Here is a 25071-nt window from a genome sequence, read left to right as displayed (position 1 = left end):
GACAGCCCACAGAGGTGACTGACTTTCTCTGCTCACAGTGCAGAGGATGTAGGTCCCTATCTGCCCTCTTCAGTGGGAGTCTGCAGCTCTTCTGGTGCCTCTCTGGTCCTTAACCCCTCTTTCTTACCATGTGACAGGAGTTCTTTCAACTAAAGCAGGTCTTTAAGGAAAAAGAAAAATTCAAAAAGCATTTTATAGTGGAGATTTTTTTAAGAGTTGCTTTTGTTAGGACAATAATTAATTCATGTGATTTATATTACACAGGAGGCCAGACTATATGACTGCAGTAATTATTTCCAGCTTTATTCTGTATGAGAGGCTGATTCCACTTACACAAAACTTCACTTTATTAGTGCTATTGTCAAGGTGAGCCTGGGTATTGGTAGAAAGAATCTCGAACATAATTTAAGGGGTATAAAGAAATAGCCCTTTCAAGAGCATTACTAACCTTTGTAATTCATCTTAGGTCAGCATTGGTGGTACTTGATTCTGGAAGGCTGGCTTTTCTAATCAACTTTCTCAGAGGAGTTCATTATCTGAAAACCTGTGACTAATGAAAGATGTTTTGTTCATTTGAAGTTCAAGCTAATTTCCATGAAGGTTACTATTACTAAGCAACAGGTTCGGTGGAGTGTCTCCTGAGGGGCCGAAACTACAGTATGTACAAAAGTAAAGCAAAACACAGTGAGAAGATGATGAAATATTATCCCCAGGCAGAGAGGCCACAAATAGTACCATGTACAGGATCTGTTGTGGAGTCTCCTGCCTTGAAAGCTGTTTGACCAATGGAAGAACTGCTGCTGGAGCTAAAGATCAGCATCAACCATTTCACCTTCTACTGTGAATGTAAAGCAAGATTTGTTCTCTGCTCAAATGTAGAGATGCACCACAGAATGACCAAGGGAGTCCCAAATATAATTCAGCATACTCAATTCTGAGAAAAGCAATCACCTGTGATATATGGTAGCCATACTAAAAGAAGAATGGTTATTTTAGTTGTGAGGACAGAGTGAAATGAAATACAGGAGTGCTTTCTTAAGTCACAAAAGATGATGTCATCTTTTTTTCTGTACAGCTGTCTGTCAGAGTAGAAATATATACTTGCTTAAGTAAAAAAACCATACCTGGATATTCAGCTTTTTGAGGATAGAGATTTTACTCTGTCCTCTTTGGCTTTACCACTGGCTTTGCTAAATACAGGGTACAAATGATAGAGGATAAAGAAAAAAAAAACCAAAACCCACAGTTATTTTCAACAATCTTTTGAATGTTTGTGTAAGTTCCTTTTGGTCTTGTCCTTTTTGTGTTCAGTTTGGGTTATTGTTCAAGTGATGCGGTTTTCTAGCATAAAGTCTGCATGAAGTGAATGTCAGTATTTGTTCAGTTGAGTTTATAAACTTTACAGTAATAAAAATATCAATATCATACGACTTAACTCCCTAATCGTGGTATGTGTAGGATATGTACAATCTGGGAATAAGTAAAATGTTTTGAATATTTGAGTTAAATGTATCTGGTCATGAATGTCAGAGTGACAGAGGTGAGGATAGAATGTCCAAAATCATTGTTAGCATAGAATTCTCCCTACCCTTCCAAATATTTTTTTTATGTGCTCTGATCATTCCAGTCACAGCGTCTTTGTAATGGTTTTGTTTGTTTGTTTTTGTACACTGCAAAGGAAAGATGTATTATGTTCCAAATTTTTATAAAGTGAGAAATGAAGCACAAGAGATGTTAATTTAAAAAAAACCCCAACAACAACAAAAACCCAAAAAACAAGAAACAAAAAACAAAACAAAACAAAAAAAAAAACCAAAAAAACCCAACCCACCAGAATCTCTGTTCAGATGCTTCCCTGTTCCTGGAGATACTGAAGGTTGTCAGGTGTCCATGATGCCAAGCTACATGAGGTCTGGTTTTGGGCATGTCCAGAAGCAGCTGTGTCCTCACCTTGCTGTGCGGTAGGTGCCTTAGGCACACCAAAGCCTTGTCAGTGTCCAGGAATTTCATTTTGCTGCAGAGCTAATACAGTAATGTCATGCCCACTCATTTCCTCAAGAACCCCAGGCTTTAATAAAACACATGCATTCATTAAACAAGGACTTGAATTCCGGTCTCTCCTTTTCTAGAGAAAGCCTCTATAGCCATTGCACCTGGTAGCAATAGCTGATTTTGGATTAATGAGTATCTTAATGCTATGTAGTGAATATCTTAGCACTGTCCAGTACTGACTCAGGAATACTCTGCAGCTCGTGGTTGGGGGGTTGTTCTGGGAGATGCCCTGTCATGTGAGAATCATGATGTCACCATGGAGCGCTATCTCAATACTCAAACCGATAAATCATTTGGAAATAGAGTTGGACTGACCTGGAACTGCAGATAACGATTATGTCAACTTCAGGCCTGTACTTGGTTCAGACCTGAAGTGACTCACCTTTTCCAGCACATACTATATATTGAATATAAATTTTTCTAGGTGACTGAATCTGAATGTAAACCTTATCCAATTTAAAGGGATCTAGCTTTTAGAGAGCCCAAAGACCTGTTTTTTTTAGAATCAGTTTCTCCATGACTTCCTGGCCAGGGTAAATGAAGTAAAAATAGTGGGGGGAAAAAATGCCTAGCGAACTGAACCCTTCATATCTCTCCCATCCAGGGCTGTGTAGGAACTTTGCAGCTTAGTTTAAAGATGGCCAATGTCTCTGTTGGATCTGCTTATGCTACATATATCAAGTGACTGGATATCTTTTAAACATGAATGTGCTGTTAGAAATAGGTTCTCTTCTTTAATTATATCCCCATTTTACGTTGCAAGCTCTAAACCATTTAAGCAGGGGTTTAGAATAAATAAGTTGTGGGAAGTCTGATTAATTGATTACAGAAAGTATTGCTTTTAGTCTTGCAGCAATTAAAATTTTACAGTGTTGTCATAGGTCTATTACATATCTGGATTGATGCTTTTATTTCAGGGCTTTGAATCATAAACCTTCAGAAAATGACTGGGTTTTAAAATTTTGATACTAGCACTATTTTAAAATTTTGTGTTGGATTGATATAGAGCAATTATTGTTTGTACTGGCTTCAGTACATTTTGTTACATCCCAAACTATAAAGAACAAAGATAAGTTGAACAAAGAGAGATGTGGTTATTGTGGGACAAGGTGTATAAATATATATTGTCTGTAAACTGGGAAACTAGGATTCCTTACTCCTGCTACTGATGGAGTAATTCATATTATTCTCAAGAATAATTTGGCATGGAAAATTTCAGGTTATGTTTCTGGAGTAAGTCTGAGCAGGCAGAGGTCCACAATCAGGTGCAACAAAGTGAAGATGCCAGAAAAATCTAGAGAAAAATCTGAGTCGCAAAGTTCAGATCCTATATATGAAACTCTTGCATTGGATTGAGGTGGATTGGAATTGTTGAAGGGTAGAGCTTGTCAAAGCCCAGATTTCCTTTCTGTGGGAAATGCTTACAGTTTGAGAGTGTTTTAATTTTGATTCAAAAGGCAAATTAGAGGTTTCAAAATTCTCTGCAAACAAAGAAACAAGTCCTTTAGAAAAGTGGAACCTTTCTGTTTTGATACTTCTTCAACAAAATGCTGAGTATCTCTGTTCCAGAGGCTCCCAGACTATCTGGGATCCCAGGCAACCTCCAGAGAGTCAGAGCAGGGTGTGGATATGTCACATTGTGAGAACGAGCATCAGGAGGCTTAAACTCTTAAACTACCAACTCCCTAAATGCTTTTAGTGTCTCTGCTGCGAAGCCCTAGCCAAGCAGTCAAATCCCAGGTAAACTGGGGCTCCAGAGACAGAAAACCTTTTACCTGTGTATCAGGGAAGCCGAAGACCCAATATCCTTAGTCTCACAGTGCCTTGCATCAGGGCCACCTAAAGCTGCAGAGCCTGGACACCTTAGATCACAGGTGCCCATGAAGGGACCTGTGGAGCTGCAGGCTTCGAGACCACATCTGCACTGCTAAATGGGCCGGGGCGTAGTTGAGACAACACAGTTGCACACAGTTAAATATTTAACATGCTTAATTCTTCATGGGCCAATAAGCTTCCTTGCAGTTAGTACAGGACAGGGCCCATGCCGTTTAACAATTCAGGTATAGAGATTATGTGTTAAAGGGAGACCTTAACTGGATGGTGCTGAGCCACCCCATTTGGTGTGAGAGATAAATCCCCGGCTTGTTTGTTTATTTCATTCCTGACATAAGCCTTGGGATTTAGGAATTCCTACTAATTCCCACCAACTAGGGCAAGTTCTCACCTGCCAGTCCTTGAAATGGAGGGAAACATTTCAATTTTTCATCCACTTACTGATCTATTTGCAGCTTATCCATCAACATTTGAAAACATGATAGGCAGAAATGATTTTTTTTTAAAAAACCCATGTGCAAAACATAGTTATTTTCCCCTAAGGAATCATAGAGCATTTGAAAAACTACCTTTTCTCTAAGGTATATACTACCTGTCATATGTTTTAATACAAAACTGTATGTATTTAGAAAGGATGACTTACAAACATGATTAGAAAAGATACTTATCTTGCTTATGTCTTTAAATTATTAATTCCAGGTCATTCTGTAGTACCTCAGTCAATTTTTGTATGCTACTGGTGTTACATGAAAAACATCTTGGAAATGTTTCAGATGTTTAAAACTTATTGGAATCTTCACTTCCAAGGCCTAACCAGTTTCATTACAGGGGGCCAATTTTTGCTCTCATTATAGCAATTGTAAATGTGAAATAAATCCATTCATTTCAATATGGTTGCTCACAAGAGACTTTGTAATATAATCCTGCAGTATTTGGCTCTACCAGATCAGTACAGATCTCTGAAGGAGAAAGAGATTAAATTAAAATGCTATTTAAAATTAATATTAAAATTGCATGACTTGTGTCCATTGTTCCAAGTGCTCTCATTCTGAAGTCTGGTGTAGAAGCAAATTCTGTGCATTCAGTTGAAGAGCAGGAATGTGTTAGTTTTTTTCTGGGCTTTTGCAGACACCAGTCTTTAAGGTATAAAACTCTGCGTTGCCCAGAATTAAATATTTTTTTTTGATGAATGTGCTTTTGGGAGGGTTTTATCATGTGTGTATGTGTACTTACATGTTGTTGGCATCATTGTTACCATCATTATCATCATCCACATACGCTTACAGAGCTATCCACACAAAGCTCTGTATAATGAATGGTGTAATTTGGAATTGGTCTTCAAGGATAGATATGACTACAGTAGCAAAGGGAAGGCTCTGCTGCTACACATTTCTTATTGCATTTTGAATATATAAGAATAATGACAATGAGATTACTGTAGCCCTTTGTATTGGCCTTTTTCCCTGTTGGAGTGGTAAATGACAAAGCTGCCGTTTGTGGTGCTAGAAAATGTGTATCTTGCCCAAACAAGGTGGTACCATTTTCAAATAACCTGGTTTGCAATACTCAAGTTATTTTGGGGTGGAGAGTCTTAATCATTATATCAATCATTATCGTATAATATCATGATACAGGCACTGCTGTTTGAGCCCCTAGAGCCAGTCTTCTGATTGAGGACTGACCTAAACAGAAGGGGAAAAACAAGCATGCTTACAATATAAACCTGGCTAAATATTTCAGACAGGGAAGTATCATGGCTCTTGTAGAGCACAAAGCCCTTGTATTTGTAATGCATTGATGATCTCTTTGTCATTATTCTTACCCAGAATTCATTAAAACTGCTTAGCAAGCAAGTCTTGAGAAATCAAATTTTTACATTTTTTCCTATTAACTTACCCAAGCCAGGGGTATTTTAATTTAACTTATTTCCAGTCAGGGATATTTAATCATAGTCTCGCGTATGAGCTGTGCCTCAAACGATAAGATACCTTGCTGAGTTCATAGTGCAATAGAAAACTTAGGTTTTCTTGACTCAAAACAAGTGTGTGTGTGTGTGTATAGTAAAATCTGGGTTTATATTGCTTTTCTGACCCTTTCATTCAATACTAGTAATGCAATCATTCACAACAAATGCAGAGGAAGTGCAATTATGGCTTAAGCAGTAATGTGCTTAAACCTCTGACAAAAGAAACTATTTTCTAAATATGCCTGTCAGAGCATGCTGTTGCCCAGAGTTTCCTGCTATGTCCTATATTCCTCTATGTCTGAGGAATTAGTTTAAATGTGCTTGCCAGAAATTGGGATTATTCTCTTTCAAGGGAATATTAAAAACAACAAATGTGTTAGTTTTTTACCTGGCTGATCTTTCCTTGCCGCCAGGACTCGTATAGCACAAGGACTGTAGCAGTCTCTCACTAAAAGAGTTGCATGGCTATGTGGACTGAAACCTCTTCCAGTTGAGGAAATAATTGGAGACATATATTGCTATGAAATATCCTCATGAGAAAGTAATACAGAGGATGCTTCATTTTGAGAATAATGGCCTATTATTTCCAGTTTCTATATACTATACCCTGAGGTGTTTTAGAAGAAAAAGGCACTCTAGCTCCAGTAGGAATTAGGACCTGAGAAACATCTGCTGTTGTGCAATCTGCAGGAGGTATATCCAGTTCTATCATGCTGAAACATTCGTTTAACAAGGCAGTGAATTGAGCTTGGTTTTTTTTTTGTCTCCAGTCAATATAGGCTGGTGGGTTTTACAGGAAACAGGCTGGATGTTTCTTGATGTTCCTGGTGTCAGTGTCTGGATCAGTGTGATTTTTGTGTGGGTTTTTTATATTCTATAGTGAAATGCATATTGCTTTAACAGGTTTGTGTTTGAAAGGTAATAATGGGACCCATTATGGTTTCCTGAACATAACTAATCTTCAAGATCACTTTGTGTCTCCTTTCTGCAATGTGAGAAACAAAAGGAACAGTAAAATGGTACTTTATTACTGTACTTACCTGCTTGGTACATGTCTTTTAATGGCATTTGCTTTGAATTCTGTCAAGAATAACCTGTACTATTTGTCAGCTTTTGAAAAGCGGGGTAAGTCTAGCACAGTGAGACAAATTCATGCATCTTCTGTTGTAATTTTTTTTTTCTGAATTCTGAGAAATATCAGATAGTAACTGTATTAGAGATTCATTTTACCTAACTTTCAGCACCAATAAATTGGGCATCTCATCTAAGCTACTCCCATGTGCTCTCTAGGTACCTTCAGGTGGTGAATCATCCCTTCTATCCAAGAAACTTATTTTAGGAGAATGAGTCATTCTCCAGAAATTCCCACCTGCTTTCAGTGACTCTGGAGGAAGGTAAGCTTAGACTGGGGGCTAACTTTTGCATCTCTAAAGTGTGGTAAGATGAAGCTCATTTTTTCCTTCCCTTTCCAGCTGTGACTGACTTATTACTGTGGTCATGTTTGTTTTAAAAAGAGAGAAGCACAGAATTACACCATGATTATTCCATGGTAGTTATTCTATAGTTTTACTGAATCAGATCCTATGTGGGCAGGGAAATGAGATATCTCATATGGCATTCCTGCTGTGCTTTGAATATGTGCAACAATCCTCTTTACTCAGAGATGTAAAGAGGCAGTAGATTGCTTTATTTCAAATTTTGACTGCCCAGTGTTGTCTCATCTTGCTTCTTTCTTGCTTCTGGTTAAGAGTGTGAGCAACAGAAATAATAAGGACCTTGTTCCTCTCCTGTATGACATTACTTAAAGCTTGCAAATGACCCCCAAGTTTTTAGGTGGCAGTTCTCAGACTCTCCACCATGCTTCTTATGACAGGCCTTGCAGGCACTCATCCTCACCCTTTTTTCAGGACTCATCACATTTTACTTTCTTCCAGTAACTTGCTCCATTAATTTTGCCTGTAGCTAACTTACTGTATGTTTGCATCATTACCATAAGATTTTGACTTTTAATTGTTAAAAAAATAAGTCAAGCTTTTGTTAAGGCAGATACTCCAGCCTGATTATTATTATTAATGTTGCTACCATCAAATTCTGAACCTAGTGCTTCTATTGTTAGTTTAGTTACTATTAGACTGTTTTATACCACTCCCTGTTATGGTACTGGTATATGATATCGTTTTAGCTATTTTTTTAAAAAAAATGAATAATATAAAATACAGCTCAGGCAAAAGCTTGTCTAAAGTTTTTTCTCTTAGCTCCAAGCTGCATCCAGCAGCATTTCTCTCCTTCATCCATCCTCTCTGAGGATATTTTTAATACCTTCAGCAAATTAGCCTTTCAATTCCACCTACAGAGAATTGTCCTCACAGACTGGGACCTAAATATAGGTACAACACAGCTTGTAATGTACTGTGGTACATGATTACTGTAATAGTTACTGTAATGTACTATGGGACTGTGGTGCACAGTCCAGGTTACTTTAACGTAGTGCTATGTTAAAGAGGCAGAAGAAATACTGTCAAATGTCATAGCATGTGGTGTTATTTCCAGCAAATCTGTGGGCTAGGCGAGATGAATTTCTAAGAGCTCTTTCCAAGCTTTAACAAGCTGCTGTCAACACTGGTACTAATCAGTGTTCAAGTTTGCAGTCTCATCAGAAGGGCTTTCTGCAAGGTCTGTCTGCGGCACTGAACGGGTTCTTTGTTGATTACAGGTTGAAATGGGGGTCACTAAACGGGCAGGAACTTCTTGCTAGAGATGCTAAAGGATTAACCTTTTTTAACCCTTGCAAGAACTGGTAAATTTGTTTGAAAACTGTTGGAGCTATAAAAAACCAATTTTTTTGAGAACCGCTTGTGCATAAGGAGGTTGTTTCTGATCTGTCAAGGTAGCTTTGCAGTCTGAGCAAAGGCAAAGGTGAAAGTAGACAGAAATACAGACAGAAGTTACGTTTTCCTGTTATATGGGGCAATCACAGTGGAAGGAATTACTGTGTTTCTCTGCACATAATCCTATTAATGAATATCAGCTATGGGAATTTGTAGACGAACTCATTTGTGCTCAGGTACTGCTGCATAACTCCAACTAAAGCCAACGAAGTCACACAGCTAAATTCATACGCCCGCTGCAGGAATGCATGAGGAAGATTTTGCTAAATTCCTAAGCAAGGTGTTACATCTGAATAAGATCCTCACCATCACCACATCCAGGATCTGCTGTAGATCCAGGGGGAAAGGAAAAAAGAAGGGCATCTGCGATAAGGCAACAGGTTGAGTCAGTGAAATTGCCCATAGCAGGTCCTGGGAGCCAGGCTGGCTGCTGCAGCGAGCTCAGATTGTCTCTGGGCAGGTAGCTCATCCCAGAAATGGCAAAACAGCAAGCAAAGGAGAGAGAGTGCTCTCAGCTCCCTTTCCATGCATTCCACTTCTTCATAAGGCCATCTTTCTGTTTTTCATAAGGTAGTGCCAGTGGCTTGATTGCAAACTTCTTCAACACCTATTTCATTATCCTAACTAACCTAAATAACAGATGTTGGAAACATAAGGATAGACAAGAAGTATTTTACCTGTCATTCATTTTGCTTCTAGGTATGAGGAACCAAAGCACTGCATTAGCCAATCCCACTGCCATTTTAATCTCACTTATTACACTGGGTCATGACATACATTTCCACTGATTGTAGATTCATCAGTAAATGGTGACTGTGCTTCTGTATGCTTGTAATACTCAGGCTTAAGAGAGTTTAATAATTTTTAAAGGAATTGGAGTGGCTATGTTTCATGGTTTCAGAGTAGATTTCTGAAGTTATCAAATAACACGTGGCTCTTCAGAACTTAACATCAATCCATTTTTGATATTCATTTCATATAGTGCTTCTATAGCCAAGTAGAAAATACGGCAGTGAACTTGAGATGCACTCATTTACTACAAGTGCAGTAGTTTTATTTTTAACACTTAATGTCATTGCCTTTGAGAAATCCTGAAAGTTACAGAAGTGAATCAAAACTCTAAAAAGAATTATAGATTTGAACCCATACTGATCATTTAGATTGTAGACATTGAAGTCCAAGATTAGGAGGGCCTTCAGCAACTACTGATGTTCTCAGGAATTGGTAGTAAGATCCAACTACTTTCAGAAAAATCCTCAAATGGAGTTTTCCTAGGGTTTTTCTCAGAACTTGATGTGGGCAACAGAATCAACTCATACTGTTACTACCCTTTATGTTTCTACTAAGTAACATCACAGGCTTTGCCTGGAGAGTGCGAATGATCACAGATTCTTTAGTCATACCCAGTAAGGTCTCCCAACATTATTGCGCTTGCTGTCTCCATTGAGCATAAGAGGTGCAGATCTTTCTATAACCTGCCACTTCAGCAGCACATCATCATTTGACATCTTGCCTTTTGAATTCTTGTGAAAAATGTAAATGAGGGAGAGAAGAGTTTGGACTAAAATTTTTTCTTTCACTGTGTTGTAATACCATTCCTTGCCTCTAGTTAACATCTTGTTCAAATTTAGAACAGAGATGCACGTTACCGTACAGGGAATGCGCTGGGCCATCTTTGAGATGGCAATAAAGGGGATTTACAGAATTTTGAAAACAAAAGTGGAGGTGGGCAGACAGAATTTTGTCCTTAGGTTTTGTGCAGGAAAAGACCTCCATTCTTTGAAATTGTCCAGGTAAATTTATCCTAGTGTCAACGCTTTTTGACAGTTCTGTGAATCAAAGCACTAGCCACCAGTATAGAGGCATGTAGCAAGCTCACTCCAGATATTCTCAGAAAATGTGTGAAAACAAGTTTTCTTAAGTCTTCTTGATAAAATAGGATATGTAGTGCAAGTCTGATGTGGGGTTTCGTGTGTTTACAAAGCCAGTTGAGACACAAGGTGGATTGATTTGAAGTGAAGAAGAAGGGCTTTTAGAAAATCTGTTGAGGTTTGCACTTCAGTCAGTGTGCCATGAGGACACTGTTAATATGCAGGTTCACAAGATTGAAGTAACCTTAACCATGTGTAGCTTTACTTCATGTAGGATGAAAATGGGTGTTTGAAGAAAAGACATTCAAAACTTCCTATAATATCCCACAGAAGTTGTATTTTCTAATTAGAGAACCAGATATTAAAGAAAGTTCATAATTTTTTTTTCTACATATTCAACAGACTGTGGCATTGTATGATGCTTTTCTAAATTATGATACCTTAAAGCAGTTTGCCCAGCAGTTAAACAGTGGACAGAGTGTTTGCAGTTACTTAATGACTTAAACACTACTGTAGATAAAAAGCACTACTTTTTTCAGAAGTATTAGGTAGGGCTCTAGGGAGAATTTTTTCAGAAGAAGTATTAGGTAGGGCTCCAGGGAAATTTTCTAGTCTTTCTGAGAACTGCCAAACAGGACACAAATTTTGTTCTTTATTAAACCTAAAGTGAATACATTACTGTCAAAGTAGTTATTACTGCTTTACCTCAGTGTACTTCTGAGCAGAAATTGGCACTATAGAATATGTCTGGGTGGGTGCTAAAGATGAACAGATGGATGCTTCTTGCCACATTTTATCTTAAGCATTGAATAAAATGGTAATGACGTATCTGACTGCGACAATTTCTGTAACTGGAAGTCTCAGAAACAAAAAAATGTTAAATCAGCGCTTACCCCTTCCTAATTTATAAGGTATTCTGGTTTGCCTCTTGATGACTGAACTTTTCTGCTTTACATGCAACTCTAAATTTACTTGTTATTAATATCACCACCTAGGCTAAACCTGGAAAGGACTAATTATTCCTCTGCTTGAAACCACAGGCAAAGTTTGACATTATGCTGGAGTGATTTATCTCCCTCAGATTAAACTGCATACTTTGGGTGAACACTGGGTTGTCATCAGCATCCCAATCAAATAAGAAGCAGTCATGCTGTCCTTAAAGCTAGTCGGGGGTTTTTTTGTTCTTTTTTTTTAATAACAGATGAGAGTGCTGAACTTCCCAATGCAGGAATGAGAAAAGCAAGCAAATGCTGCTTTGATATAGGGAAATATTAAGCAAAATTTGCAGGAAGGCTGAGCATCTTTTAAAGTGGATGAAACTTGTCTCTGTTAAGAATGTTATGCATAAAAGATTTTGCAATGCTTTATCTGCATATATCATTATAGAATTGTTTTTTAATAAAGCAAATTAATGTTAAAGCTATACAAATTGTCAGTCTGTTATAGTTTTTCCTTAAAATTGAGTTCATTATTAAGTATGGCTGGTATCAATTTTTAATTATGTCTATTGATGTAATCTTTTATGATAATATTCATGAGATAGCCTTTAATGGTTGGTTTCCTGGATTGCCAGTACAGTCTCTGTAAACACTGTGTGTCAAAGTGTCAGACAGATAATACAGATAATGCAAATTTTGCAAAAACTGCAAAGCTACAAAATTAGCTAACCTCTGCTCTTGATATTTTTATCTTCCATGTGTGGCATTTTTTAAAGAGGTTACTAGTCTTGTTAGAATTGGCAATGACAGAGGGTGACACCATCACTGAAATAGAGGCGGTGAAAAATATCTGCTTATTTTAGCTATCTGACTCTGTGTTTTTTCTCTTGAGGTCCATCTGCTACCACTGGCTCAGAAATCTGATTTAGATGCACCGCAATGCCCTTCCATTCCAGAAACTGCATAAATGCAGTACAGAATCACAATCCTAAATCTAAGTGGGTGGAAAGCGCATTTCATTACACTACAGCTTGAATTCTCCAATTTCCTTGCCCTTCCTTCTGGGAAGCTTGAGTGCTTTGCTATTCTGTCAGTGGGATTAGACATAAACCTTAAAAAGTTGCCTTTCATTGAAGGGGGTACTACAGGTTGCCTGGGTTTTGCTCTGGTCTCCACTCGCTTTAGACACAGCCATTCATCTCCAGCTTGCTTCAGTTGAATGCAAAACTTGGCAGAAGTAAATTCTATCTCTCTGTTTCACTCTCTTTTCACGTCTCACCAACGTTGGTTTCTCTGCCCACACTTCTCCTCCAGCTTGTCTGCATCACCTTTCCAACACCTCTTGTATCAACTCTGCCTAATTTTGCTGGCAAGGGTTGCAACATCCTCTTGTCTTTGACACACTGTTCAGGAGACTGGTACCCAGCCACAAGGTAAAAAAGCTATGGCTGACCTTGAGATGTCCATTCAAACTTCCAGGAGACCGCCCTCATTGTCTGGAGCTCAGCATCTATCCCCTCAGGTAAGGGAAAGAGTCCTTGTCAACCAAAGTTTCTGTAGATGAGCAAGGGCCACAGATACCAGTATAGACCAGTCTCCTCTGGTGGGTGGGTGCCTCAATTATGCAAGCAGAAAGAGCTGCTAGGACAGTGCTACCACAGGAGCTGGGGGAACATCAGGGTCAGCATGCTTATAAACACTGACATCCCTTGACCAAACATGAAAGTCTCATCTTTGCAGATTCAGTGCCAGAGTAGTGACCTCTTCCTACCAGTGGAGGAACACTGATAAAGCCAGGCTATCAGCTTGTGATGTGGTAAATGCCACATACTTCCCTGTCCTTTTTCCCTAGTTTCCTATTGTAATGGTAGGGGCTCCACAGGCTTTCTGTCTGCGTATCGGCTTCTCAGTTTGGAACATGCATTTGGATGTTTACTTGCCATTTGGTGGATTTTCCTTAATGTTCTGGATGCCCTGAACATTACATGGGCCACCACAGAATCAGCCAGTGGGCACAAGGCACCCTATAGGGACAGTGTTCTGTGAGGGTCCTTTATGTCTGTATCACCAAAGGGCAAGGTTATTATCTTGTCCTTGCTCCCAGAATCAATATTGGCTGTTAACAGAGCAGTACCCTGAGGCACAGCTAGCCTCTTCACCTTTTTGCTCCCTGTCTTCCACACATGCCCACAGAAATGTCCTTTCAGGATGTACAGTCTGGGCCACAGCAGAAGTCTGTGTGGGAGGACTGGTGGAAGCAAGCACCTAAATATCTTCTTGCTGGTGCCCTTTATGAATTTCAGGTCTGGTTGGGAGAGGGAGTGTTGCTGGTGTCCAGAGGGGCTGCAGTGACCAAAACTTGACTCTCTAGTAAGAGTTTTAAAGAGATCTTGTAACTGAGAGAAGTAGATTTCCTGTCAGAGACTTCTTGTAGGGATTTCACTGGGAGGGTAGATATAGTGTGCAACCTCAGAATGGGAAATGTAATCCTAGCCCTTGAGATAAGAGGTATTGATTTTTTTACAACTTAAGTCTCCTTTGTTGTTCTGTCCTGGTGTGCCCTACCTGGATTTATCCCAGACATGACCTCATACTGCTTTCCAGACACTTTCTGAGCAGAAAAAAATGTGTTCTCGATGAGTTCCTTGTTGGCAACTGGTGTAGTACTGGAAAATAAATGAGTGTTACTCTGTGGTTCTCCTCAAGTAGCAGGGAGCTGGGACTAAGCAAGTGTGAAACCATTTGGGTGCTGACACTTACCCTTTATTTGAAGTGTTGGGTCTAGATGTCAGCCAGAACATACCCTGGCTAAGCTAGAGCTGTGCACGGGCTGGTTGGGCAGGTGGCTACTGCCAGCCTATAAAACATATCACATCCTGGCCCTCTTTTCAGTCTTTTTTTCTGGGTTTCTCTCTAGCATATCTCAGTGCTTTGCAATATTTATAAGTCTAATTTGAGTGCTTCTTCCTAAAAAAAGCTTCAAATAGTGAATATAATCTGATGGATCGTGTAAGAGATTCTCTGAAATAAAATGGTGATGCTGACTAAAGCCAGCCTAATCCTTCCTGGTGCAAGTATTATTAACAAGGTTTATGCCAAACGTAGTGCTTGCCCAGTTGCTCTTTCAGTTCAGACAGCTAACTGGTTTCATTAGAAATCACAAGATTTCAGTGACAAAAGATTGGCAACTTAAAGGCTGTTTCCTCCCACAAACATTTAAAAACACTAAACCAATACCTTTGTAATTGAAAATGAAAATAAACATGGCTTCTTCATGGAAGAAGTCCACTGGAGAGATGACCTGTCTGAAGAATTAGTCAACTGAAGTTTAAAAACAATTGGGAAAATCTTTTAAATATATGACCAGTTCGTCCAGCCTCTCTGAGAAGTAGAAGCCAGTGACTGTGGCAAAAGGCCATCAAACTAGTTATTTGTGTTTGCTGTGAGCTCTCCTGAAAGTCAGAGGCATGTGCCTGTGGCCTTCCTTCTTCAGCTTATCTCCAACCCAGTCTTTTGTACTCTTTTTCTGCTGATCACTTTCCTGCAAAATAAGAACAGGTGAAATTACAGATGCTGTACAGTAAGTCCAAATATAAAATATGAATCACTTTCTGTTATAAGTCTAATTCTGGCTGCTTCATCCCCATCCAATCAACAAATGATTGCCCCCCCCCCCCCCCCTTTTTTTTTTTTTTTCTTTTTTAAAGTCTTTTCCATCTGAAATTGGCAGGTAGAATGAAGCTGTAACCAGAGATACATTTCTCTGGAAAAGTTTTAATGTAATTGAACAATGTCTATTTTGCAGACAAGGGCCTCTAAAAAACCCTAGGTGTTTCATTTTTTGAAACACCTTGTGATATTTTATTTTTTGAAACACCTTTCTGTAGAAATCTTATCTCAGAACCAGCTTGACCTGGAAATGTCAGTCAGTATATTGGAGATCCTTGCTGGTGTGGATTTTGGCAGTCCAGAGTGTCTCAGCAGATTTTAACAACATTGCCAAAAGTCCTGTGGAGAAAATTAACCTCTAGCAGAGCCAAGTTGCTTCAGAAAATAAGCCAGGGGCTTAGATGATTTGCTATCATGGAGAATTTCAGCAATTATAAATAACCTGTCTTGCTCCCTCTCGCATGCCTTTCTGTCTGTGCACTTGACTCAAAATTATTTCCAATGTCTGGAAAGCCACGCCACCATCACATTCTTGTATGGTTGATCAGGTGGCAGGATTTAAGACCATGAAGATTTTTAGTTAAGTTAGGACAGATTTCACTACACAAAGGTTACAAAATTGGGCAGACAGCTTTTATCATTGTGTTAACTTGCCACAGTAAAATTCAAAAGAAGAAATCTAGGTCCCATTTGGTGTCACTGGGTTTAGGGAGGAAGGTTGAGCAAGTCAGTAGTAAATAAACGGGGTATGTGGCAAGACAACAGGTGGCTGTATCAGCAAGAATATACATGACCTTCTGTTGTTCCTCCAAGCTTCTGTTTCACAGAAAACTCTAATCATTTTGGGTAAATAGAGCTATAAGCTACAGATAGACAAAAAGGCGTAAGAAGGAAATTATTCAATGGGCAGAGAAAGCAAGCCTGCTCTCTTAGCTTTTTTCCATCTGTTGGTCTCCATTGAGAAACTGAAAAGGCAGCCTCTGGGGAGTCCTGATCTGCTGGCAATCCAAGCTGATTATTTGATTTGCTTTTGCACAGTTGCAGTGCTGAATCTCTATGTTCCAGCAGGAGCTGGGTTTATTATTCCAAGGCTTTTTTAGCCTTCACAGCCGTTGGTTTTCTCCTAGGGCTTTAGTTTTCAAAATATGTTGTAATCTAACATAGTGTAATTCTAAATATTATCCAAATTTAGATAACATTAAGCTTACAGCAGTTTTCAGTTTGTGCTAGTTTTTGTAGCTTTGAGTAGCAGAAATAATAACAGTGTTTAAAGGAGCCAGCAAGAGGCTGTATTAAGAACAACACCTTTTATGGCTGTGAGCACGCTATCCATGTAGTGTTGTGTGTGATTCATTCGAATTCACCATGTGAGACATTTTTTTCTTATTCTATTTGTTAGAGTTTGCAACTGTTCTTTGTGTCAGAGAAATCCACGTATTTACTTCTCCTGAGGCCCTGATTTATGTGGACCTCTAAGGCTGAGTTGAAGTAGAGTAGGCTGATCGGACTGATGTTAATTTGAACTTTCTCTGCTTGTTTCTTATACTGTAATAGTTACAGCACAATCACATTACACACGCCAAGCAAAGACATTAAAGAGAGCCACTTAGAAGGAAAATACTGCCTTCCTCTCCAAAGGACATCTTATCTCATGGATTCATACTCTTAAAAATCAAAATCAGAACAGAAGCAAATATTGGCCTCATTTTCACTTACAATATGTGCAAGTACCCAGAATTCATACTAGAGGTCACTGATGTCTTAGGGGACCTCCCAATCAAGCTGATGAAAAAATCTCAAGCCTCATTAGTTTCTGAAGACTTTTTGAGGTACATGTGAGTGCCACAGCACCTACCTGATCCTGCCTCTGATGGTCCTCCCCATACCTGAACTTGAAGTCAATATGCAGATTGTCCAACACATGCGATGAGCTGTATCACTTTGAACAGGTCATCATGCCGTTAAGGCAGTGACTTGTGGCAGGTGTATCCGCCCAGTGAGAGCAGAGCTTCTTGGCTGCTGAAGTGTGGCAGCTCCTGGCTGTCTTTGTTCTCAAGGCCTCGCGGTAGTTGGGGCCTTTGGCCAATGGGAGCCGCTATTGACTACAGGTCAGATTTGGCCTGTGTATAAATGGAGTCCCCTGGGGAGCCATTTTGAGCTCGTCCCCTGGAGCAGCACGCTGCAGTCGAGGACTCTCCCCTTGGGTCAGGACGCTGCCCAAGAAAACTCCTCGAGGGACCTTGGGTTGGGACACTGCCCTGAGCAGGTCCTCGAGGTTGAGAGCCCTCACTTGTCAGGTGAGTGATAAAGCGTTTTGGGTTGCCGTGAAACCCTGGGTAGTGGGGCTTTGTTCTGTATTTTGGGTTGCCGTTAAACCCCATGGAGTTCTTTGTTATGTGTTTTGGGTTGCCATTAAACCCTAAAAAGTTGTTCCGTTCTCCTCTCACAGACATTTGAACCTGTAATTTACGGAGAGCTAGATAACTGTGTTAATAATTTTTTTTTATTTTTAGTGGTTGGTTGTTTATTTGAGAGCATCTGTAACATGACTGATCAGGACAATCCAGAGCAACAGATAATGACTATAATGCTGGACTATTGTACATATAGATCTTTTGAAGATGAGCAAGGAGGGGAATAAAAACTTGAGAAATAGATTAAAAAAGGGGAAAAAGCTAAGGAAATGATTGTTGCAAATACATGCATTAGAAGATTTCCATGCCAGCAGACCATTCTTCTTAGAATCCAGAGACTCTGCCAAACAAGCTGTAAAAAGAAGAATGGAGGAGTCACCCTGACAGATGTTTAGCAATTCCGACAGCATGTTTAGTATAAATATTTGAATAGCAAAAAACACAGTAGGGATATCACTTATGGACCAAAGATTCTTCTACTTCTGTATTTTCCTCATGGTTGAAATACTGAAACCAGCACTTCAGTGTTGCAGGAGGATATCAGACTTGCACAACTCTGAGAGTTATATCAAGCAAAGCTGTTTATTTTTCCAATAGTACATACTTATGCTCTTGCCAAAGCTCTTCATAATTAGCAAATCAGCAATTAGATAGTTATCAACCTTTTCTCCTATCAGCATAAGACGACTCTAACACGTGCTGTGCAGACCAATCACCTTGTTCACGCGCTGTTCACGCGGCGGTAACTTCTCACAGTTCAGTACTTTTCCACAGTTCAGTGTTGCAGCTGTCCCTTGTTTTTCCCTGCCACCTTGGCACAACTCAGCAGTTTCTTATCTTTCTCCCAAGTCCTGTTTCTCATCAAAGCCTAGCTGTTGATTCAGATGCTGTGCAAGGCTGACAGGCTGATGTCTCCCACACTTCAACTAACTATATTTTATTTTTAACATTGCTTTCTCCTCATATCTGTCTAAAAAACCCATCAGGCTTTTCCTCTGAAAATGAAAATTTGTGGGGTTTTGAATGTACACTGATACATTGTAAAAGGAAACAATGGTTAAGAAGCAAGGGGTCAGAAATATTCTTTTTTTTCATGTTTGAAACAGAAAAAAATTAAAAATTGTCCATTCCTATCTGAATTATAAAGTTCTGCAATATTTGACCATCATCTAAGAAATACAGGATGAAAATCCATGACAAATTTCACAGTTATAAGGAATAAACAGAAAAATGATGGATGGCTCTTCTATTAAGATCTGCGATAAAAGAAGTGAAGAAGAACACAGAATAGCTCCTGGCAGTGCTGGCAATAACATCCTCTTGACTCATAACGCCTGAAGGGGAGCCTTGTGTTATGTGGTGGGCTTTGTACAGGTTCACTCTTCACATATGCAGTCTTATTGGCTGAACTCAAGCTGTGTGTGGAGATGCTGATCCTGGACTTAGAAAATTACAGGCAGCTGATTTGAGATGTCCACTCAAAGTGACCAAGGTCTTCTCATGAAGGGCAGACAATGCTGTATTTTGCTGTCCCCTGGCCAAGGACAAAATAACTTTTTACTTTCTGTGCAATGGAAGTGAAGACTTGGTAAGAAGGGAAGTGCTTTTCTTAATGATGCCAGATATGCAGGTGATGTGGCCAGCACCCTAGAGAACAGCCTGTGCCCCAAACCAGCCTTGAGATGCCTAAATTAGAAGCTTAGTCACACAGCCTGCCAATTTAATCGGTGTAGAAAGACAGACACCTCCAGAGAATGTTATCAATCTTAGTGCAAGCTCATCCTAAAAATAGTCACGAGGAATCCACACCTGAGCCTACTGTATATAAGAGTAGCTTTCCTGAATGGGACAAAGGAAATCTAGTGAGGAATTTAAAAACACATGACAAGAAATTAGTGCATATACTGGGAACAAGGTAACAGCATATTCAGAGACCACCCCCACACATTTTTGTGCCTCATATAAATACACAGATGCATAATAATTAGGAAATTTAAATAAAATAGTAAGTAATAATAATGCAGAATAATACATTCATATAGAATAAATGCAAACAAATAAACAAATATGCAGAAATTTCTTTTATTTTGAATTTAATAAGTAATGAAATATGACAGCTGTGATAGGAATGGGTGAACACCAGAAAATAACAAGGATATATATATACACCAGTGATAAGCTTGTGTGTGGTTATATGTATGTGTATGAATTTACAATCAGTTTTCCCTACTCCCTCACAAGATAACAAAGCAATGAGGTAACGTTGAATAGGAAAACATACCTAGAGAAAAGCAGAATATAACTGTACATGTGGCTGGAGAACCTTGTAATCTTATGGTCATATTTCAAATACCATTTCTACAAGAAGTGATTCTTTGCAGTCATAATCTTTTGAATTTCAAGATAAGGTTTGAATGTATTTTTTTATATAAAGTACTCAGACTTTAGCACATTTTTCTTCTATTAAATATATACGAATATTTTTATGTGCTGTAGTGGTGGTTGCAGACATGCCAAGGCATATTAAAGGGAATGACAGTAAGGTGCAAAGAGCCTCAGGAAATCAGTGGTTTCATGTATACAATTTTTGTGTTCTTGCAGCATTACCATCTCATTTCCACTGTTTCCAGCCTTGGATTTCTTTTGTGTTGTGCCAACTAATAAGCTGCTGTCATTCTATTACCTCTGTGCAGCTTTCAAAAGTAATGTTTTAAAGTAGGATAGGGAAACAGGGAAGGTATAAATGGCAACTGGTAGCGTAAGTCTGGTGGTGTGAAAGTCCTGCTAATGCAGAGAATCTTTCTTCTTTCAACTAAGAGAGGCATACTGCTTCAATGGTTTTATTTTGAGAGAGGTTGTCAAGTCTGTGACTGACAATAATATAGTTTCTTAATGCTTATGTGGGTTTTATAGTATCCAGGGAGTTAAGAGAGAAGAAGAAAAAATTACCATGACATTAATGACACATCTAACATTTGTTTACTCATTCCTATGTCCAGTTCACATGCAGCTAAGCTCAGTACTCATTTAATAGATCTTTGTCTTATTGTCATTATCTAGTTAGAGGCAATTTTAATGACATATACATACATATCTCATACACTTTTATTTTACATATAGAAATCCTATAAATTTCTCTTAAATGTTTTATAAATACATAAGATTATAACACCTGAATGAATTGAATAAAGCTGGCTGGAGCTGTTGTATTTATGCTGTGTGTTTTGCTCTTGAGCTGCAGCAGGGTTGCAAAATCTCCTTGAATCACAGGATAAGTGAGGAAAACTTATAGTCAGAAAGAAGAAAGCCAGCTTGCTTTTTCTCAAAATTAAGATTTTGCAGCTTTTTCTTGTAATGCTCGTCTTCAAATGGAAACTGATACTAACCAGGAGCTAATGAACCGCAGCTGGACTTTATTTCTACATCAGAAAGATGGGGGTGAGACAGAATGAATGCTATTACTCTGGAAAAGAACTTTCAGAAGTTATAAAACGAGCATGTCCTAAAGCCAGGCGGGGTTCTGGTCAAAGTGTAGTGGAGAAAATCCAGCTATATTTGGGGTATGTGGTGAGCCTGGCCAACCCCCTGTAACACTCTGCCCACTGGTGCACAGCTTGGCACCTTGTTCTTGCTCAGTGTTCCTCCTGTAAAAGGTTCAGCCGGTTGTCACAGGCATCGCCTGTTGGTGTATGGTCCTTACAAGGGGAATACACTCAGTACAATCCTTGTCAGGGTATTTGTTGCCCCCAAGACATGTGAAGCCTTCCCAGCACAAGAAAGGCACAAGAAAAGGAAGGAGCAAAGTCAGGGCCAAGCTTTGATGATTCTGAATGGCATTTCCCTTTTCTATTGGCACTCTGTTGGGCTTGTGCCTGTCTTCAGTTCCCAGCCCTAAACTTGATAATATTGCTCTCGAAAGCCTTGGAGCTTTATTGTGCTCACACACAGGAACAAGCTTTTGCAATATACTTGCCTGCCAACTGCCATAGTGAAACACCTCCTTCACCCCAAGCTGAGAAAGTTGCCAGTGGTTAACAAAGTGCCACTCACTTCAAGAATAGAGATACTGACCCCAAGGTCTGATCTTCCTTCACCCATTTTTACCATGAACAATCCACTCTATAGAGCTCTGCTACCCCTAGGGCTGAAGAGGGGATGAAAAGGGGATGATCTAGGGGATGAAGGACATCATAACCATCCTGCCATCACTGTAGAGCCCAAACATCACAATCTCAGCTGCTAGAAGCAACATAAGGGAAGGAAAGTATGGTGTGAGCCTAATGGCCTTTAGGCTGAAATTGTTTCAGGCTGACTGGAATAGAAATCTGTAACACATGACAGGAAACCATCTCCTGAGTTGTTAAGTCCAGTCCTCTGCTATCCCAGGTAATCATCTTATATAGTTTCCTTCAGAAATGCAAAACTGTATGGCTGATATATTTTAAGAAGATAAATGAGAAAATCTTTGGGTTAATGTTCTTACAAAGAAATGGAATGGTGAGGCCTGAATTGCCAATCTGAAAATGGAAAACAACAGGACTACTAAACTCAGAGGAAAGTAAGCTATGCTGTGTGGAAAATGTAAGAGAAAGCAGAAGGTTTTGATGAATGTTACACAATTTCAACAGTTTCATTTGTTGTATTAATTTAGTCATAACTGCAGTATACAAGAGGTGTGTGCACCCTGCAGAGGGATGTATTTTAAACACTTGTGGACAGAAGAACCACAAACATTTTTCACAGAGCTATCTCAATTAATCCTCAGGTCACATCTCTGAAACTGCCTGCAGAGAAGCAAATACAACTTTGCAAACTTCCAGAAAAAAACACCAGCTGAAGTCATAATTGCTCCACTACACACTGATTTTTAAAATAACACCTTCTGGAGGGATTTTCTTCACTGGAGAGTTCAGGTGATGAACTGTCAAATTTGACTGGGCCTGTAAGCGTGAATCCTTTCTGAAGTTTAGTAGGTAGAAAGAGTAGATGAGAGCTCTCTAACCACAAACTGACAGGATATTAATAATCTCTGGATAAGTTCCCCTGTCTCCAAAGTGCAGGAAATAATATTAATGTTGAATTATATCCAGACTTGATCTTCCAGGTCTGTTTCCCATTTGTAATAAAGACTATTTGATGTGCCTGATGTTTGTGTGTGTCATTTGATTCCTCTGGCAGAAGTGATATCAAAGACAGAGGACACTGTCCCTTGCTGACATCTCAGAGGACTTAAACTCTGCTCTGTCAAAGCAACTGTTAAAGTTCTCTGTTTCTGCACAGAACAGCCTGCTTTCCTCCTTTAGGCCCACATTTCCCAGCTGGGGAGCATTTCTTCACAAAAAGTGTAAAGCAGAGAGCATGCATAAAGTGATCTTTCCTGTTTATATTCTCCCAGCTGTTGGTACCAGCAATTGAAAGACCACCCATGTTGGAGGCTACATCTGAAACATGGTCTTCAGTAAGTAGCACTAGATGAACACCTTTTAACCACACAGTGTGAACAAACATTCTGTTCAGAATGTTTACTTAATAGTTTCAGGTAATGTCATATGTACTCTGGATTATGGGATACAGTTAATAATTGTTTCTGATTCACCCACTGTCTTAAAGGATAGTAATTTTTATCCTCACTCAGTTTTGTCCTTTCAACCAAAGTGTCCTAATTGAGTCACTATTTCCTTGTCAGGAATCTATTCCAAAGCTCTTAGGCAACCATTTCCTATCTTCCATCATCTTTGACATCCTTTCCTGCAACCTTTCCTGTTATTTTCAAGATGAAGTGGCCAAAACCATATGCAGTGTTCAGGAGAAATTTACTAGATATACTTTCTTTTCTTCTCATTTCTTTCTACAATAATTCCTAATATCCTATTTTCCACAAGCTGCATTGTTTTTAGGAACATATCTCAAATGATTGCTACATTTCTCTGATTAACAATAGTAACTTATTAGAGTTGATTACTGTTTAATTACAATTACAGAGAAACCACTCCACCCTACATGAGTTTTTGTCAACTCCTCTAGCGTTCATATATAGCCCTCCCAACCATGGTCGTCTTTATTATTTAAACCCATCTTGTCATGGCTTAAGGCATGGATTAAAATATAAGATATACATTATCTTTGGACAGATCCATTAATTCTGTAGTAAGGTTATAAGGTGGGATCATCAGGATCAGCCTATACTTCTCCAGTATCCTTAGGTAATTCCCCCAAAAAAGGACGATAAGCTTCCCAGTCCTTGAAAAAACAGTCTAGAGCATTTTAATACACAGAACCAATGTCTAATCCCTCAGACTCTCATTTGCTAATGCAGAAAAAAAAAAGGGGACACAGTTATCAGACAGGACTTTGAAATAAACATCCATGTGGGCTAAGCTGAATGCCAAATACAGATCCTGCAATTTAATGACTCAGCCCATTAAAGGGTATTTTAAGCTGCCTCGGTAGCTCACTAAATGTAGTTCAGTGAATGCCTGCTGTCTTTAACTTTTTTTTAGAGAGTTTCAGTCTGGATGTACATATCTCAGTGATCTGTAATTTGCAAGTCATTAACAATGTTGAATAATATGGGCATTTTTTTGTGAGAAAGGAGTTGTTTTTCTCTTTGTAGGGCTTACCTGGGGCTTCCTGTGGCTTTACCCACAGGTCCTGTTTGCCTAGTGACAGGACCTTTAAATTGAGAACTGAGCATCGCTTTAAACATGGGCTTGCCTCTTGCCTTAGATTTTATGATAAAGTCCAAAACTTTTGAAGTGCAATAAGGCTATGGAATCAAATGAAGAGCTCTCCAGGGCATCCCGGGATTCATGTAGGAAGTCAGAGCTCTGTTTTCAGGTTTTCCAGTTTCTGCTGTATCTTTCCTGAACCACAGGAAGGTTTATCTCATTCAACTTCTTACTGCCTGTGAACCACCTGCCTCTATACAAATCAGTCCACTTCATGGGCAGATACTGAACTGCAATATTTGTGGCCTGAAAAGCTGACTGAGGCAATGTTATCAGTAAGGGTTTAATATTGCCAGACCTATGGTAGCTGCTTGTCTTAAGAAGCTGTTTCACAGAATGCAGGTGAACAGTGTAAGCATCATGAGGAATCATATGACAAAAAACTGTGAACGTGAACTCAATTCAGTCAAAGTTTCATAACCTTTGAAAATCAAAGACTCAGTTAACCACTCTGAAAAATAAAATTGGAGGACCTTTCAATATTTAAACCATCCTGCTGCTCCAAATCTATGACCAAACTGTACTGTGTTGCTGTTCTCAACCCTATTTCCCCTACTGTGTGTTTTTTTGCTTGTCGGGGAATATGAGTATGTACATTTATTTCTTTTTATTATTTTTGCAGTTCTTCTTTGGCATCTCATGCTAAAAATGGATTAGATGATAGATAACAAAACTTAATGTATTCTGGCAAAGAGAAAGTCTGCTACTAAGG

At 39.1% G+C, this 25071-nt stretch overlaps 1 long non-coding RNA gene across 1 annotated transcript; it reads left to right on the top strand.

The window, feature by feature from the left end:
* The first annotated feature begins 255 nt into the window (after positions 1–255).
* On the top strand, positions 256–1430 carry LOC141941765 (uncharacterized). Its single transcript, XR_012628415.1, has 2 exons — positions 256–366; positions 467–1430. It is a non-coding gene; the product is annotated as an uncharacterized LOC141941765 (long non-coding RNA).
* Positions 1431–25071: the final 23641 nt, after the last annotated feature.

Source organism: Strix uralensis, chromosome 3 (genome assembly GCF_047716275.1).
Source record: "Strix uralensis isolate ZFMK-TIS-50842 chromosome 3, bStrUra1, whole genome shotgun sequence".
Taxonomy (NCBI): domain Eukaryota; kingdom Metazoa; phylum Chordata; class Aves; order Strigiformes; family Strigidae; genus Strix; species Strix uralensis.
The sequence above is the reverse complement of the archived record's forward strand: the minus strand, read 5'-3'. Positions and strand labels throughout refer to the sequence as shown.